Below are 7,970 nucleotides of genomic sequence, written 5' to 3'. Positions count from 1 at the left end.
AGTGGGCTGCTGACAAAACACCTACTCGTCTATATGGCCATGCAAGAAAGCATTGGACACGTTGAGCTGGTGAACTGGCCAGGTGCGAGAAACAGCAAGCTAGAGGACAACGCGAATCGTGCCCTATTTGACAACCAGGCCAAGGTGTCAGTGAAGTCCACGCCGGCGCGCTGGCGGAAACCGCGCACCACCCAACGCCCCTTGTTGCTCTCAAGGGAACCGTCGGGGCGAGTCTTGTGGCAGAAAACCCACTTGCCAGTGGTAACATTGGCACAGGGAGGCCGCGGGACAAGCTGCCACGTACGGTTGTGCTACAGGGCATCAAACGGGCTATGCGGGTGGAGGTGGATAGCAAAGACGGAGCCGAGGTAGACGCGGCACACGCGTAGTCGTCGGAAGTGTAGCAGGTACTAGGACGAAACGTCCCAATCCGAGCCCAAGTAACCACACCGGTGAGAGGTGCGGCTGTAGCCGGCGGAGCCAAGAGGGGGACTGGCGAGGAGGAGGTCAAGCCGGTCTCCGAGGACTCCGAGGGGGCACCCGCAGCGGCGCCAGAGGCCGCGGCGACGGGGGCGCCCGAGGGGGCCGCGGCAACGGGAACACCCGTGGGGCCGCGACAGCGGGGGCGCCCGAGGGGGCCTTGGCGGCGGGGATGCCCGAGGGAGCCACGACAGCGGGGATGCCCAAGGAGGCGGCCTCACCCGGGGGGCGCCAGAGGCTGTGGAGGCGGGGGCGCCCGAGGGGGCAGCCACAACCGAAGCGTCGTGGGAGGGGGCAACCGGTGCCGGAAGCGCAAGCAAGGCCAGGCCCTGTGTTTGGCGTGGCAAGGGGGGCAGCTCGTCGTAGGTGGTGGCAGGGGCAAGCTGCGCCGCGGGTGACGCTGAGGAGGACGATACCTGCTGAAACGGGAACACCAGCTCATCAAAGTACATGTGCCACGAAGTGTAGACACGGTGTGACACTGGATCATAGCATGGGTAACCTTTGGTGTTGGGAGGATAACCAAGAAAGATGTGAGGAACCGACCGGGGAGCGAGTTTGTGAGGGGTGGTGGACGCGGTGCTAGGATAAGAGAGACACCCAAAAATGCGAAGACCATCATAAGATGGGGCCGCACCGAAGAGGAGTTGGTGCGGAGCATAGTTCCAACGAGGACGACACGGGCTGATGTTAATGAGAAGGCTGGCAGTCGCAAGGGGGTCCGGCTAGAACCGAGGAGGCAAGTTGGAGTGGAAGAGCAATGTGTGGACACAGTCATTAAGAGTGCGGATGACGCGCTCAGCGCAACCATTGTGCTGTGACGTGTAGGGGCAAGTGAGGCGAAAATGGTGTCGTGAGACGCGAGGAGATCGCGGACGGCAACGTTGTCGAACTCTTTTTCGTTGTCAGTTCGCAAGGCAAGAATAGGACGACCAAACTGTGTGGTGACATATGAGTAAAAACTAGTGAGTGTTGCAAGAGCGTTGGACTTGCGACGGAGAGGAAATGTCCACACATAATGGGAAAAATCATCGAATATCACAAATAGTATAGATAACCCGTGTTGCTTGCAATCGGGAATGTCCAAACATCATTATGCAATAACTGAAAAGGAAAAGTGGAAATGTTTGTAGATTCGCTAAAGGGAAGACAAACGTGCTTGCTGAGACGGCAGGCCTCACAAGTGTGGTTGTCAACCTTATTACATGAGAATGAAAAACTCGGAAGAATCTGATGCAAAACTGCGGAGTTGGGATGTTTGAGGCGGGCGTGCCAGAGATGGACACTAGCAACGAGGGCGGCTGGACAGGTGGTGGCGCGTCGGATGGATGCATCGGGTAGAACTCGTGCGGACTATCACATCGGTGGAGTACCATCCGTGTACGGGTGTACTTCACAGAAAAGCCAATACCGTCAAATTCAACAGTAATAGGGTTCTCACGAGCAAGGCGACAAGACAAGGTTGGTAACTAAGTTAGGAGAGACGAGAACATTGGACATGTTAATAGGAGTAGAAGTGGAAGGAAACGATATATGACCGACATGTGTAATGGGTAGAGAGGAACCGTTACCAACGGTGATGCGAGTGGGAGTATGAACGGGAGTGGATGAGGTGAGGTTACAGGGATGAGAAGTCATGTGAGCAGTGGGGCCTGAGTCCATGTACAAGTCACCGCCGCCACCATAGTTTCTAGGTGATGGAGCTGAGTGCAGGGCGAGCAAGCACGGCGGGATCCCACAGCACCAGCACCTGGGGCGGGTAGAACCCGCCATAGGGAGGCGCGGGGGTGACACTGTAGCCACTCGTGGCCGGTGCTGCAGGGAGGGTGAGGTAGGGGCGGCACCAGGTGCGGCGAAGTATGCCTGATGGCTCGCCGGACGAGGCCCAAGGATGCCCGAGGCGGGAGGCCGAGGAACCGACATCGAGTATACATGGACGACGCCCATCCATGGATTCGTGTCGTAGGTCCACGGTGGAGTCGCATGCTGCTGACGAGGGGCCCCCATTGCGCTTGGGGCTGCTACTTGTGCCCGCCCACGTGGTGGTTTCCGTGCCTGCTGCCACCCTGCGGCTACTGCTGAGGGGCAGCGAGAGGGGTGGGGGCGCGGGCGGGAGGGGGAATAACCCCGGGGGTGCGTGGGCGGGGTGGGTGGCGGCGGGGCACCGCGAGAGGTGCCGGAAGCGAGGGCATGGTGCTACACCCGCTTCTTCACCCGCTTCAACCCGCACTCCTCCAACTGCATGTACGCCACAAACTTGGGGAAGGAGGGCTCCGGCATCAAGGTGAGGTTGGAGGCGGTGTTGCCAAAGTCCTGGTTGAGGCTGGCGGTGTGCGTGCTGAGAAGAAGGTCATCATCAACCTTGGCACTGATGTCATAGAGTTCATCCGCCAACATCATCAGGTGGCGGCAATAGTCATCGATAGACTGGTCATCCTGATGATAGTCAAAAAATTCCTGCTGCAGAAAAACGCGGCGCTGAAGCTTGTTGTCGGTGAAGAGGCTATTGAGCTTGACCCACACGGCGTGAGCGTCATCACCATCGCTCACGACCGTGTGAAACAGGTCGTTGGAGATGGTGGTGAAGAACCACCGGATGAGCGTGGCGTCGATCATGGTCCACTCGGAGTTGCCCACCATGGCACAAGAGTCGACGGTGCCATCAACATGATCCACGACATTGTTCTCGCGGAAGAGCAGTGAAAAGTACGTCTTCCATGTGAAGTACATGGAGTCGGTGGCATCAAGGACGACGGGGACACGTTCGTGGATGTTGATGTCGCAGATGTCAGCGGGGACCGGCCCGACGAAGGGGTTGGAGTATGTGGAGGCATTGGGCGACATGGCGGCGGAGCAGGGATGAGGAGGAGAGGCGGCGACTAGGGTTAGGTGGGGCGGCGCGGTGGGAGAGGCGACGCCATGGGAGGAGCGGCACGGCGGGAAAGGTGGCGTGGAAGAGGAGGGGAGGCGCGGCTGTGGGTAGGAAGGGAGGCCCGGCGTGGGGAGGAGGGAGCGGCGATGGCCTAAGGCAGTGGCGGCTAGCGTACGCGGAAGCGTTTAGGAGAGGATCGAGACGGTATCGGATACCATGTAGAATTGATTGTGTGCATCGATAATTCTCATTGATCATGCACTAGGCACATATATAGGTACAAGGGCTGCGAGATTATAACCGTATCTGCTATACAAGGAAAGGTTCGGGAGATATCGCTAAGCTAGGAAGTAAATACAAGAGATCCTAGCCACCAGATATACATGCAATGACAACCGTGCTCAACAGTAATAATTTGACCCTTCAACTTGTTCACTTAATAATGGAGGGTCGAGGACCACACGTGAGCAATACAAACTGCGACCTGCAAGCGGGGGCGTGTTATCGATCGAGTTTTCTTTCTTGTATGTTAAAAAAAGATTTGTCTGGCAGTTTTCATTTCTTTTTTTCGGGAACACGCATATTCTATTTAAAACCACTGCTATGGAGAGATTTTTTTACTCCATTGTATATATAGCCTCTTGTTTGATAGGGTTTCTCGCGTCATGCTCTCTCACCCTCTCCATATCTAAACAAGACTAGTAACCTTACACGTGCAACGCACGTCTCTGCTAATGCTCTTTTCAAATATTCATCCACTCTCAACCAAATACACCTTGTGTGCATGTCTCATACTACCGATACTTATGTTGTTGATGGTAGTATAAGATGACACACACAAAAACAGCCAATGCCACCGAAGACAACTACCCTACTATCTACATGCTTCAAGCACAGATCCGAGCCCCCCTGGTCGCTGAAGCAGCGGCCAGAGAGGGAGGGAACCGTCAATCCAGTCGTCGGCGGAGCAAGGGATCAAGGGGAACCTCCTTTTCGCCTCTCCTATCACTATAGCACTGGGGAGGGTCAGTCCCAGCCAATATGAAAGCTCCAGGTGCTCACCTCTTTGACGAATACCGTTGAGTTTCTTTCTTTGTATCGCTATGTTATATTAGGTTTATGAAAGTCAAACTTCAGCTCAAAAAAGTAAAACTTTTTTTAACTTTGATCAAACTCATAGAAATAAATTAACATCCAACAATACCCTGGATATTGTGCTATCCTTGTAATTCCCAAAATAGACAAACGCCCGCTTCTCCTCTCGCATGCCATCTGTTAGCCACAAATGAGGCACACCACCACTGCTCACGCCTCTCCCTCTACACTTTCTATGCCATTGAATTTCAAAGCCATCCACAAGATCGCCTAGGCGCCTCACCACCAACCAAGTCTCCATGAGCTTGTTGATGTTGTTTCCGAGCTAGTGCCGCTTTGGGCCACCGAAATCAGTTGAGGTAAGCTTGCGGTAGGCCTAGTCTGAGAGAACAAGCAAGGGTTCGTAGTACTCATCTTTATAGAAGCTCGAAAATGCATGAATAGTCTCACAAAAAAATCATGCATGACAATAAAAGTGTCCCAGTGGCAAAAAATGCCAATGTAAATAGGTGAACGAATGTGTTCATCATTAGTTGTTGGTTTCACATTTTCCTATAAAAAGAAATAAATATGTAAGAATGTGAGAAGAAAATACACCCACATGGCGTCTCCTATAGTTGTGATCAAATTAACATGAGGATCTTGCAGCATCTTCAACATGACCCCTTGCGTTCACCCTCCCAGCTTGATCGAAGTAGCCCTCAAAGAGTCTGTGGAGGGATGGCTTCCCGAACATCAGCTCGTATGCAGGAACCAACATCCTAGTATTAAGCACCAACATAATATAAGTTGGACGTTTGGAGTTATTTTTTATGGGACGTTTAGAGTTAGTTAATTAGCAAATCGCCTGCCCACTTTTTAGATCAAAATGCCATTATCAATGTTTATCAGAGTCAATCACTTTTCACAGGACATTCAGAGTCCGTTTTTTAGATATTTTTACGGTTCACACTAATTTTTTAGATGCCATCAGTTTAATCCTTAATCTCTTGCATCGCCAAGGGTTCAAATTGTAAGTTTCAGCTGTATGTGTAGGAAAGAACTGCAATCAAAATGGCAATGTTGGATGAACAGGGAAAATAGAGTTCTTATATTAGGCATAAATATAAACCAAAATTTGATGAACATTTTGAAAATCTTGGCTACAACATGACAAAAAATTCATAAACTACAAAATAGGAAAACTCTGACCAAGTTAGCACACAAATTACAACAAAGTAAAACAAGATATATGTTATCTTCTCGTAGCTATGTTGCCTTTTGTTTTTCTTGCAACATCGAGCTTTGTGAATTAACGTTAAGGTTTCATAGGTACATAAGAAATAGATTATCAGAATTAGAAATGCTAATATATATAGCTCTTTTACCTAGTCAGGCAGCCATATAAATCCATCGTACAATGTCTGCATGAAACTTCAACAAATCATAATTAGTACACAATTCCAGGAGCAGATGGGTAAAGAACAATACAGAATCTTGCAAATGAAAATCAATGCCTACATCAGTAAAGTTCTACAATACACTCCCTGCAGATCCTCCCCCACTCCTTTCCTTATCCAGCAATGATTCATATACCACAACCCTCTAAAATTTCAGAGACCTCTTTTGAACGATAAACTCATGTTTCCTCGGTGCCGTTGTTGCTTCCATTCAACATGACAACATAGAGTGCAGCATGCGGTTCCTTGAAACATCATATAAATTCTATCAAATGCAATATTTCTATGCACTTTATTTGTTTTTTTTTCTGCAAGATTAGACTGAACTGATGAACTACAAAGAAATTTTGGTATATGACACCACAATAAGCATTGGTGGCTTCCAATACAATAACCCACTTGATAAAGAGGCAAAATTAGCTAATAGTGCTTCTCTTCATTGGAGGTAAACCCGGTTCCTCCTCTCCACAATGGGATTATGCTTAATTAAGTGCCCACATACACTTTATAACCCCCACCGATTAGAAGGACACTGCACACAGACACATAGACATTCCCCTTGTTGGTAGGCTTATAGCTAGTGTCTTAACTCTTAAGTGCCTTTCGAATCTAAAATAAATTGTGTAGTTGCATACATTTCACTTGTGTTGTTCAACAAAAGGCTAGTAGATGGATTACCGAATTAAGGCGCAAGCAACAAAAAGGTTGATTCAGCAACCGACGAACCATAATATGTGGGGAAGTCAGCAATCTACAAATCAAAGCAGCGTGAGATCATCGTGGTCAGTTCATCATTCTACGAATCAAAAAGGCGAGAGCTCATGCAAGTAGCTAAGAAGAACAACACAAGCGTTTCCTTCTTCAGCTTCTCCTCATGCTCATCGTCCTCTGCGGCATAGTCATCGTACACATGTATGGATGTTCTGAGCATCTTTGAAGATACCCAACAAAAACAGTTAACACATATGCATGCATATGATATTACCAGATTCACGACTATTGAACATAGTCATAGCCTAGATCAATCGAATTGTCGTACTGAAACATGAACGACATGTTATCTCATCGATCTTGTATGTCTCCAGGGCCACCAGTACATCACCATACGATCTCAACCCCGTGGAGGTGTTGCGGGCCGGGCGGCTCTGGCTCGAGCGGCGACCCGCAGCTCCCGCGGCGAGCGGCTCCATATATATGAAATATGAATTGAAGAGCGTAAAACGGAAAATCTCATTTAAGTCGATTATAAATCCTATCACTACTTTTAGTGAATTCTCTAAGTACTAACTGAAGCTCAATTCCATTTTATCTAAAATATGAAAAATTGCTAAGCTGGATACCATATAGAGATATTGTAGGACAAACTTTGATGCTCCTAAAATCGTTTATCACCAACCATAGTGACCCTGAAATATGGGGTTCAGAGCTGTCCAGCCCTACAGCAATGATGTAAACATTTGGAAATAATAATTTTCATGTATTTAAAATAAAATAAAATAAAATAAAGAGTACCATTTCTTCTTTATGGAGTGGACACACATAGTAGTTCAAAGCACATACTTCAGAACCTTCAAACTTGAGTAATATAATGTAACTAGAAATCGACAAGCTTATCATCAAACAACTAACGATTGGCAGGATAACATTCAGAGAAACATATACTGAATTAATCTCATAGAAATTCAGAGAAGCATGTACTAAATTAAGCCTCATGGGAAAGGATGCAGCTTGGTGGCTAAAGCCTCAAAGTGGCGGCGACAGTGGCGAGTGAATTATGATTATGAGTAGAGTAAATCAACATAAACCATATGGTAGGAACTTACAAAGCAAATGAGTAATGGGATAGAATGAATGTGGAAATCCTATAGTAACAAGTTCACCAATGCACTGTTTATCTGTTTCAAGAAGAAAATGGTAAAATAATTACAACTGAACGGAAGAGAAAATGCATGGATAAGGAAGGCCATTAAAGGTCCAGATAACAAAATTGATATATTTATTTTGCATGCTTTCCAGAGAAAATACTTAACTAAAATCTGAATGTTTGAACCAAGCATAGTTAACAACATGGTGATGGTCATGTA

At 48.2% G+C, this 7,970-nt stretch overlaps 1 long non-coding RNA gene across 2 annotated transcripts; it reads right to left on the bottom strand.

The window, feature by feature from the left end:
• Positions 1-5,026: 5,026 nt before the first annotated feature.
• On the bottom strand, positions 5,027-7,703 carry LOC125543778. Of its 2 annotated transcripts, XR_007298758.1 has the most exons (3): positions 6,565-7,703; positions 5,815-6,131; positions 5,027-5,208 (listed from the first exon to the last, which is right to left on the bottom strand). It is a non-coding gene; the product is annotated as an uncharacterized LOC125543778 (long non-coding RNA). The 2 variants fall into 2 exon arrangements; XR_007298757.1 differs by having other exon boundaries at positions 5,815-7,703.
• Positions 7,704-7,970: the final 267 nt, after the last annotated feature.

Source organism: Triticum urartu, chromosome 3 (assembly GCF_003073215.2).
Source record: "Triticum urartu cultivar G1812 chromosome 3, Tu2.1, whole genome shotgun sequence".
Lineage (NCBI taxonomy): Eukaryota > Viridiplantae > Streptophyta > Magnoliopsida > Poales > Poaceae > Triticum > Triticum urartu.
Note: the sequence above shows the minus strand (reverse complement) of the source record. Positions and strands in the feature narration are given on the sequence as shown.